Genomic DNA, 10,866 nt, shown 5'->3' with positions numbered 1-10,866 from the left:
CTGAGGCGCGCCGTGCGTTCTCCCGGGGAAGTTGTCCCCGGCTCACGGGAGCCTGGCGGTGGCGAACTGCACAGGCTCCCGGGAGGGGCGGTGTGGAGAGTGACCTGGGCTCGCACACAGGCTTCTTGGTGGCGGCAGCAGCAGCCTTAGCGTCTCCTGCCCGTCTCTGTGGTCCGCGCTGATGGCCGCGGCTCGCGCCCATCTCTGGAGCTCGTTTAGGCGGCGCTCTGAATCTCCTCTCCTCGCGCACCAGGAAACAAAGAGGGAAGAAAAAGTCTTTTGCCTCTTCGGCAGCTGCAGACTTTTTCCCGGACTCCCTCCCGGCTAGCCGTGGCGCACTAGCCCCTTCAGGCTGTGTTCACGCCGCCAACCCCAGTCCTCTCCCTGCGATCCGACCGAAGCCCGAGCCTCAGCTCCCAGCCCCGCCCGCCCCGGCGGGTGAGCAGACAAGCCTCTCATGCTGGTGAGTGCTGCTTGGCACTGATCCTCTGGGTGGGAATCTCTCTGCTCTGCCCTCCGCACCCCTGTGGCTGCGCTCTCCTCTGTGGCTCCGAAGCTTTCCCACTCCGCCACCCGCAGTCTCTGCCCGCAAAGGGGCTTCCTAGTGTGTGGAAACCTTTCCTCCTTCACAGCTCCCTCCCACTGGTGCAGGTCCCGTCCCTATTCTTTTGTCTCTGTTATTTCTTTTTTCTTTTGCCCTACCCAGGTATGTGGGGAGTTTCTTGCCTTTTGGGAGGTCTGAGGTCTTCTGCCAGCGTTCAGTGGGTGTTCTGTAGGAGCAGTTCCACGTGTAGATGTATTTCTACTGTATCTGTGGGAAGGGAGGTGATCTCCGCGTCTTACTCTTCCACCATCTTGCCCCTACCCGAAATTAAATTTAAATGATGGATACTGTGGATTTGGTCAGAAAGAAAGGTGTTAGGATGGAGGAAGAAAATATTCCAGGATGAGAGAGGGTTGGAAATATGGGAAAGCTGGAAACTAGAAAAAATGTTTTGTTAAAAAAAATCAAAATAAAGTCAAATATAGTCCTCTGAAAGCAAGAGGTCTAGAGTTGTAATAACTATTCAACTAACTACACAGTTCCTGGGACCAGTAGACAATAAATATGTGTTGAATGATGAAGTGCATTCGTTATCGATTGCTGTGTAACAAATTACCCCTAAATGTAGTGGCTTAAAATAGCAGTTATTTATTATCTCACATAGTTACTGAGGCTGAGAAATCCAGGAATGGCTCAACAGGGTGGTTCTGGCTCAGAGCCTCTCATGAAGCTGCAGTCAAGAAGTTGGCTGGGGCTGCCTCATTGAATGCTTGTGTGTGCTGGAGGGTCTTCTCCCGAACTCATTCATGTTGCTGTTGGCAAGAGACCTGGGATGTTGGCTGGAGTCCTCAGTTCCTCATGACCTAGGCTTCTCCAGTAGCCCACGACATGGCAGCTGGTCTAAAGTGAATGATGAGAAACACACACACACACACACACACACACACACACACACACACACAGAGAGAGAGAGAGAGAGAGAGAGAGGCAAAAGCCACAAGATCTTTTACAGCTTGGCCTCAGAAACAACACACTACCACTTGTGTCATATTCTGTTGGTCAAACAGATCAGACCTGGTACATTATGGGAGAGTTCATACAAGGCATGAATACCATGAGTCAGGGATCACCTGGGACCATCTTGGAGGTTGATTATCATAAGGAATGAGTAATAAAAACAATTAGAATAACCGCAGTAGAAATAATATAAACTAGACAGGTAATAATCATGCATTTTTGGAGGGAAGTGATCTTACAACATCCCTAATCCTCAGCGTTTAATCATTAAGTATCATCAGCCAAATGGTAGGCCATGTTCATAACCTCATCTGCAGCACTCCATTCCCAAGCAATTTTTCCGTCACTTGTCTTATACTTCTCCCCTATAAACCAGACTGGCCAGGTTGTGCCCTGTTTCCAGATTCCCAACTTTGATATTTTACCCAGATAGACCTCTCTTCCCAGAGGGCCCACCTCTTCTCTCTCAGCTTCATCTGCCCAATTCCAGCTCATTTCAGATGCTGTTTCTTTCAGGGACACTTTCCTGATCAGTCTCTAACCCACCAAAAGTGACCTTCTCCCCCAACTCGTTTGCATCTTTCCTCTGGCATTTGTTCTTTGTTTCACGTGGTAATTGTTTATATACCTGTCATATTCTCTAATAAATTTTAACTTCCCTGAAAAAACGGACTTTTGTCACACTCCTCTGGATCCATGCAGCACCCAGGACTATGTCTGATACTTAAACTTCCCATTATCTGATCTTCCTTTCCCAGTTCTTCATGTAACTTTGGATATTTACCTGCACTTTCTGGCTTCATATTTGTTAAGGTTCAGTTTTTCTCTACAGTATAGAAATAATCCACATAAAGGTTCCAACTCTTGCCTTTCAAATGAGTTAAGCATACACATGTGATTCTATAAAACCCCAATTGCTTCTCTGTGTTACCCAGATTTCTGCCTCGAGTAACATGACAATCCCTTGTCTCTAGTTTTCAACTCTCTTGGGTCTCCCAGATTTGGGTTTACATTCAGGACTTGTGGCAGCTCATACCCTCATGACATGAACCTATTTCAGAAATGTTACTCTGACTTTATATTTGGCATATTCTCTAATATTCCCAGAACCTTGGCTCCCCACACTAAAGCTGTGGGAAAGACATTCTGACCCCAGGGTCTTGGGATTGCCACCATCTGGGCTACCCATGCATACTGGTCCTAAAAAAAATACTGTATATTTTTATCATGCTTTGTAGTCTATTAAGTTCATCAACGGATGTTACCTCATTGAATTCACAAAACACTATTTATGTTATAGTCTTATTCTCATTTTTTGTTTCTATCAAGAAATAGAGGTGCTAAACTGTATGTAACTTGCCAAAGATTACAGAGCTATCAAATAGTGGAATCAGGAGTTACTTCCAATTCTCTGACCCCAAGTCCAGTGTTCTTTCTCCATAACCATAACTCTGTAGTTCCTTGACCTTAAAATCCTCACATCAACATGGACCAAATTTACTCTGGGGACATTGCCCTCCCTACATGCTACACAACAGCCTATCAGAATTGCTGGCCCAGAATCAAGATATTTTAATCGTCTTCCGTTCACATTCATCATTGCTAATTAAGGAAGCAGGTACAGACCTATGCCAGGCACATAATAAGCCAATATCTCACTGAAGCCAGGATAGGATAGGAGTGGAGGGGCATATCCCAGAGCTTAAGCCAGTCATTAAGTAATTCAGCTGGCTGGCAGAGTCAGGAATTAGGGTAAAATGCTGAAGCAGATGCTTCTGCAGTCTTGCAGCCCCAAAATTAAGTGAGACCTTTGACAACATTTCCCTCACGGACTAGGTTCCCTGCTCAGACCTAGCCACTAAAACCCACCCTGCTTTTTCTGGTCAGCAACATGGGCTGAAAGCTTTTTACCGTCTATAGTTGTCTCCGTATTTGCTAGATCCCAGGACAGGCGGGGAAGTCCTTGGTGAGGTCTGTGTATCAGAAACTGGGCGCTATATATCCCCATCCGGAGCACTGGCGCCCTCCAGGTTCAAATCAGGGACCTTGACTTCATAGTCAGAGGAAAGATATTGGCAATCTTGAAGCCTAGACACTAGTGGGTCATTCAGATCTTGTTTCAAACTCTATCCTTCACACTGGGCAGCTCTGGCCTATCCTCCCTTTACAGTGAGGATAATAATACACATCTTTTCACTGGATTCTTAAACACATTAGATGAAATAACTTATATAAAGTAGTTAAGCTAGTACAGGCATACCTCAGAGATATCCTGGGTTTGATTCCAGGCCACGGCAATAAAGAGAATATTGCAATAAAGCGAGTCACATGAACTTGTTGGTTTCCTAGAGCATATGAAAGTTATGCTTACAATATAATGTAGTCTATTAAGTGGGCAATAGCATTATGTCTAAAAAACAATGTACATACCTTAATTTAAAAATACTTTATTGTTAAAAAATGTTAACCATCTTCTGAGACTCCAGGGAGTTGTAATCTTTTTGCAATAATAACATCAAAGATCACTGATCACTGATCACATAACAAACATAATAATAATGAATAAGTTTGAAATACTGAGGAAATAATGAAAATATGACACAGAGACACAAAGTGAGTAAATGCTGTGGGAAAATGGCGCCAATAGAACTGCTCAACACAGGGTTGCCACAAACCTTCAATCTGTAAAATCTGCTGTATCAGTGAAGCAGAATTAAGTACAATAGCATAAGGTGTGCCTGTACTTGGCACATGCAAGGTGCATGGCCTTGTACTTGTTTCCTCATCTGCTTTCCCCGTTCCTTTGTAAGTATCCTTAGTGTCCTCAAGAACAAGTTTGAGTCCCTTGGAGAAAAAGCATAAGGAAGTGCCAGAAACACAATTGATCAGAAGAAGGTCAGGTGTTTTCTGACCAAGAGGCAACCTCCGTGTTCTTCAAGAATTAGAGCTTCCCTTGGGTGTATGGCCAGAAAACTATAATGTCAAGAAGAGCAATAATATCTGGCCAGTGGCCTTGGTGGGGCTGGAGCAGAGGCAAACCCCTTCCCCTATCATGTTCTTCTACTTCTGTGTCCAGGACTCTGAAATAAAAAGATGCGATAGATAATCAGGTGAGCCTTTGGTCTGATGAGGAAGTAGGCTGTGCATGGTCCTTTGGAACTGCATAAGCCTGCTGCGGGGAGACAAAGGTGACACGTTAGGACCAGCATTCTCCCCCCGCCATGCAGAGGACACGTGCACGAAGGCTCCCGCTCTCTTTCCACACCGTCTAGACAGCACAGGCCCCAGTGGAGCATTGTTCTCATTAGTTACTCTCCTACGACTGGCTTTTAGTACAAATGCAAAACACAAACTGCATCCCAAGGGGCTGATTCTAAGATGCTAACAATGCAGAAATAGACACAGTACTGAAGAAACATGCAGAAATAGACACAGTACTTAACAAACATACAGAAAAATAGTAAGACATTTGCCATGATTTTTCTACTACCGTCTAATTTTCATACTAAGGCATGAGTAGAGATGAGACAGGGTAGTTAGGGATGAGCTAGAGTGAAGGAAACCACTGGGGAGGCAGGGCCTCTACTGTTCCCCTCTACCCAGAAAAGCAACAGAGGCATCTGGCCTGTGTATCAGAAACTGGGCACTATACCTCCCCATCAGGGGCATTGGCACCCTGCAGGTTCAAATCAGGGACCTTGACATCATAGTGGGGGAAAGATATTGGCAAGCTTGAAGCCTAGGCACTAGTGGGTGTATGTTGGATCACTCAGATCTTGCTTCTAACCCTGTCTTTCGTATCTGGCCGCTCTGGGCTATCCGCACTATAAAGGGAGGGTTGGACTCCAGGAGAGCTGGATGGGAAGAAAGGACTGAGCTCTGTTCCAGAGGTGGAAATTCTTTGAGATTTTTAATATTCTTAAAGCCTAGACCCAAATGATCAAAGCCAGGTGAATTCTGACTCTACATGAACGACTGTTTCACACTCTAGTTATTATTTCCAAACACGTAAACGACTCCTTACTACATTTCAAAGAAGAAAGTTCATTCTCCTGCTCTCTCTCCCCCGTGTGTGTGTATATGTGTATATGTGCATATATACATATATATGTACATACATATATCTCTGTATATACTTATGTACAGAGATCTACATATATATCTCCCTATCTATCTATCTATCTGAAATTGAGTTATGTTGGGGAACAAAATAAGTAAATATTAATAATAAGTAAATACTAAAAATAAGGAAATATATTTAATGTTAAGATACTTCATTTTATTTTTCTATTTTTTTAAATTTATTTATTTATTTATTTTTTTGGCTGTGTTGGGTCTTCGTTTCTGTGCGAGGGCCCCCCCCCCAGTTGCGGCAAGCGGGGGCCACCCTTCATCGTGGTGCGCGGGCCTCTCACCATCGCGGCCTCTCTTGCTGCAGAGAACAGGCTCCAGACACACAGGCTCAACAATTGTGGCCCACGGGCCCAGCTGCTCCGCGGCATGTGGGATCCTCCCAGACCAGGGCTCGAACCCGTGTCCCCTGCACTAGCAGGCAGATTCTCAACCACTGCGCCACCAGGGAAGCCCAAGACACTTCATTTTAATTATCTTATTTAGTACGATGGAAATTTAGTTCTCTTTCACATAGAATGATTCTGGAGGTGGGAAGTCAAGGTCTTGCACGGAGGTTCCTTGGTCATCATGGCTCCAGGCTCCTTCCGCTTCTCAGCTCTTTATTTACATAGATGGGACCCTTACTCTCATGGTCCAAGATGGCTGCAGACCTCCACACATCACACCTATGTTCTAGGTGATAGAATAACGAGAAGGATACTAAAGGGTATACCCTTTCATTTAATGAGAATTATCAGTAAATTTCACATATTTCTGCTTACATTTCTGCTTTAGCTCAAGATACCCCCAAATCAAACCCTGCCTGAGACAAGGGTTCCAGTGTTGCTATAGTTTATTTGGAAAGCGTAGGGAATAAAAGTAGAGAAATGTGGAATGATATATGGAAGAGAAGGTAGCCAAATGGTAGTTTGCCATTAAGCCAGCCATCAGAGTGGACAACTGGAACTCAATTGGCAAACAAATTCTGGGCAATTGTGTAAAATACACAACTTTAAATTTTCGCACCCAAGGGGGGAGAAAGCTGGGGTATATGTACATCAATTCCAGGGAGCCGTGGATTGAGGTCTGTTCTTGACTGTGTTAACTTTTACTTCTAGTGCCCCACACGCAGGCAGTGGCCTTCCACAGTTCTGGGAAATGATGCAGCAGGCACAGAGGTGTAGACCCTTGCTGTCAGAGCACACACTGGGCAACTTGTAGTCTCAAGTTCACTTAGCAAACTGTGCCTCACTTGTAATCCCTAAAGACTTTTAGTGAACAAATTAGATTTGCATTTCAAAACAGGTTGATTTGTCAAGATATACTTCTTACATCAGGGACAGAAATCAGTCTGCCTTTCCTATAGGAACACTTCTGATCAAGGAACACACTAGGTAGTCCATTAATAAATATTAATCTCTTGATTTGAAGTTTAACTTAAATATTTTAATTGGTAGCAATTTATTTCTAGCTCTAAAATATATTGTGGAGGCACAAACTACTGTCATAATTTTGATTTCTGAATTCTTGACAGATAAATCAGGATCCAGGACCTATGTTCATCTCTATTTGGGAAGAAGTGAGAGGATAGATCCTTTTAAAAAAATCATCAATTATAAAGAGGTAAGAATGATCTATTCTGGCTGTGATTACTGAACTACTCCAGGGAGTAATGTCAAACATCCAGTGTAACCAGGTGCAAATTGACTCAAGCAGATGTACATCATATCTCATAGTGAGAAAATAAGAACAAGCTAAGAGTAGTATGAGGGATGAGGCATGAGGGTGAGAGAAACTAGCTGCAACAGAGAAGGTAGAACCTTCCAGAGAAGGTGCAGTAACTCAAATCACTATGTCTCTGGAGGTACAGTTATGAATTCTATTAAAATCTAGACCAGAACTGACACCTAAGAGGTTTTTTGTTTTTTGTTTTTTTTTTCCTGGAGGCACAGAAAATGTTGTGATAATGGGATAATCATAGATCAAGAAAAAGTGAGCCTATAAAAGTGATATATACACCTTTATATCACCAATGCCTTACACAAGACAGCACAGAAATCAGAAATCAGTTAAGTATCTGTTGAAAAAAATGAATGAATAATTACTGAATTTCTAGATCTCCCATGTGGTTCAAGAACTGAGCAAGGCTGCTTGGGATAGCTGTCGATTCTGAAATAATCTAATATAAAACTATATATTTGAAATATCTTATGGAGTTTTTTTGGTTTTTTTTTTTTCCCTTTGTGATAGTCATTAATTTCATTCATCAAAAAATCCCCAGCCCTCCACCTGCCAGGCACATGGGAAGAAGGCTCTTCCTGGAATTCTTGGTGTCAGAAGGGATCACGTGGTTGGTTCTAGCCAATCAGCTGTGAGCAGAAGGAAAGTATGACTTCTGGGCTGAAACTCTGGCTCTCCAGAGCTTTCTTTCCCCCCTGCCACAGCTACCCACATATTTCCAGAGAGCGGCTGTGTTGTCAACCTCTGTCTCCAGTTCAGGTGATGAGGAGCAGAGCCCCCAGACAACACACAGTTGTTCTGTAGCATTACAGGAAATAAATGTTGTTTTAAGCCATATTTCAGAGTTATTTGTTACTACAGCATAATCGAACCTATTCTGACTGATTCTGCTCTGGGGATAGTTTATCAAACTTTCAACACATGCTCTCTGTTGTGTCCTGCAAATTCTATTTCTTTCTCCCACAGCGCTTTCGTTCATTCACTTCTCTTTTAGGGAGGAATCCATTTATTTCCCTAACGAAACCCTGTATTTGGATATAAACCTTTTTTTTTTTTTTTTTTTCTGGCAGTGCCACAGAAAGAAAATCTTTCCAGGGAAACTGGTCCTCTTTCTTTACAAGTTCCAGGATTCAGAGCAAAGGAATCGTGTTTCCAAAAGAGATCAAAGTACCTTCTGTGAATGTTCCCTTGCTACTCTTCCTGACCCTGACTACTTGATTGATTAAAGACGGGCAGGAATTTCATCTGAACACTTAAACCTATTCCTGCCCATGTGTGCAGATCATACACACTCTGGTCCCTAGGAATCCACAAAATTATCTGTTATGGTATATGCTACGGGGGACATGAGGACCACCTTCCTTGCCCTCAAGTCAATAGCACAGTGGAATTGGCTATTGCAAATATAACAAACATCATTACACAGAATTGGTGTAATACCGACTAATGTAGAATTGGGTTTCAATAGATGGGAGACGAATCTAATTTTAGCCAAGGCTATAGAAGAGAAATGGGCCTTTATTACAATTAATACTGGCTGAAGTTAAGATAGTAATAGAAATGTAACTGTGTGGAAGAAGACAGATGGATCCTGCCCAAGCTACTTCAAATCTTGATTTGTACCGTAAGATCCTGATACCCTGATACGCCAGATTTTGTAAAGGGCAGTGAGTGATGGAAGGACAGGGATTCCTGCCTTTCCAGCAGAACCTTCCAAAATTGATTCATGAGCACTTGGCATTGCTCCCAGCTGTGCTCTGAGCACTGCGAGAGCGCTTTTCTTAATGGAAACCTCATTTGCAGCTTTAGTTTAATTCTATTTCAGTGCCGGGGACCGCATGCTTATCGGAGAAGAAAAGGGAGGTGAGAAGAAACTGGCTGTCCCGAAACCATTGTGAAATCTTTGCTCTTTGTGGCTGGCTCTTCCCTGCCTCCATTCTTCTATCCTCTTTTATGATAGTATTCTTTATGTTAAATCTTCATTAACATCCTGAACCCAATATTACTTGGGAAGGTTTTCTTCTCTCAATCTTATTATGTTCAGGGTATTGTTGGGATTACATTTATTTTTGCCTGTTGATATTTTCCTAACTTCGTTTTTGAGAGTTTTATTTATTTTGTTTTAACTCCAGTGTGGTCTGAATGAGATGGTATTGCCAGAAAAAGTGATGGGTTTGAGGAGGAGGTTGCCATGGAAACCACTTAGGTTCTGAGAATGGAGGATGATGGCACATCTTCTGGAAAGAACTTGGAACTATAAGGATACTTGATCCTTTTTAAGGCAGAGATAGCAAAGGGCCTAGGTTTGAGTTTCCATCTAGTTCAGTGGGGCAGCCTTTTGCATTTCTCTGAAAACACCCCCAGCCCCCACTACATACCTTTTAAAAAATAAACCATGACTCTCTGATCTTTATGACACAGGAGTCCAGTACTTGGAAACATGGTAGCAGTAGAAGGAAGTGTATTTCAGAACCTGTTTCCTCGAGGGTAAGACTTGATTCAGATTAGGAGGTCATGAATAAGATTATAAATATATAGGGTGAATTTACATGATAGATGTCCAGTGGTCTAGTTCCTCATTCTCTCAACCTCTGTTAGGATGCATCTAGCTCCTTGTTCATTTCAGGTAGAAATACAGAAGGAAATAATGAATGATTGACAAAATGATGGAATTAATTAATCTTAAAACCGTCTCATGAGCGAATGTGGGAACTTCATACTTTCTTTTGGCTGCTGTGGAGGACACCTGGAGAAAAAGAGGCTATTCTGGTGCAAAATGGCTTGAGGTTTTGTAAGATTTTCAAATCATATATGGCCACCACACACTGAAAGTTGTTACATAGTCTGAGTTCTTCTCTTCTCTCTGATACTAAATTGCCATGTGATCTTGGACAAAGGGCTCTATCTGTTAGACTTCAAGTGACCCTGTGAAGGGGTTGGACTAAGGTCAAGGGCACTTTTCAGATTATTGAGGTTTATAAAATAAAGCTCAGCTTTGTGATTTCTGCTTATAACTAGTGTGAATCTTTTTCATTAAACTGCATTTTGGGGTTATTTTTTCCCTCAATGGTTACCGCTGACCAGGGAGCAGTAGCTGGTGCTTTTCCCTAGAGGCTAGCTTCCTTTTGACTCTGCACAGGCACCCACGCAGAAAAACAATAAATGAGAAACACTAATTGTTTGAGGGCAAAAAAACCCCCCCAAAAAAACAAAAAACACCACACATCACAGTGAGACTGTGTTTAAAAGATTTACAAGGAGATTTATACCAGCCAGGCCATTACAAAATCAGAAACTGACTCAGGATTGAAGTATAGATCCCAAAGATGTTTTGGTTTCATACTGTCTGTCGTTTTAGAAAGTAAGACATATTGATTAAGTATAATATTTTGCTGTTGCTGACTTGGAGGAAGGCTGATGCTACAACTGATCTATTGAATTGCCTGTGACTA

General features: G+C 42.7%; 1 long non-coding RNA gene across 1 annotated transcript; it reads left to right on the top strand.

Moving 5' to 3' along the window:
- Positions 1-591: 591 nt before the first annotated feature.
- Positions 592-10,611, top strand: LOC309654934. Its single transcript, XR_014260519.1, has 2 exons — positions 592-5,824; positions 6,146-10,611. It is a non-coding gene; the product is annotated as an uncharacterized lncRNA (long non-coding RNA).
- Positions 10,612-10,866: the final 255 nt, after the last annotated feature.

This window comes from Balaenoptera physalus, assembly GCF_965194825.1.
Source record: "Balaenoptera physalus genome assembly, chromosome: 2".
Classification (NCBI taxonomy): domain Eukaryota; kingdom Metazoa; phylum Chordata; class Mammalia; order Artiodactyla; family Balaenopteridae; genus Balaenoptera; species Balaenoptera physalus.
This window is presented reverse-complemented; position numbering and strand designations above follow the sequence as displayed.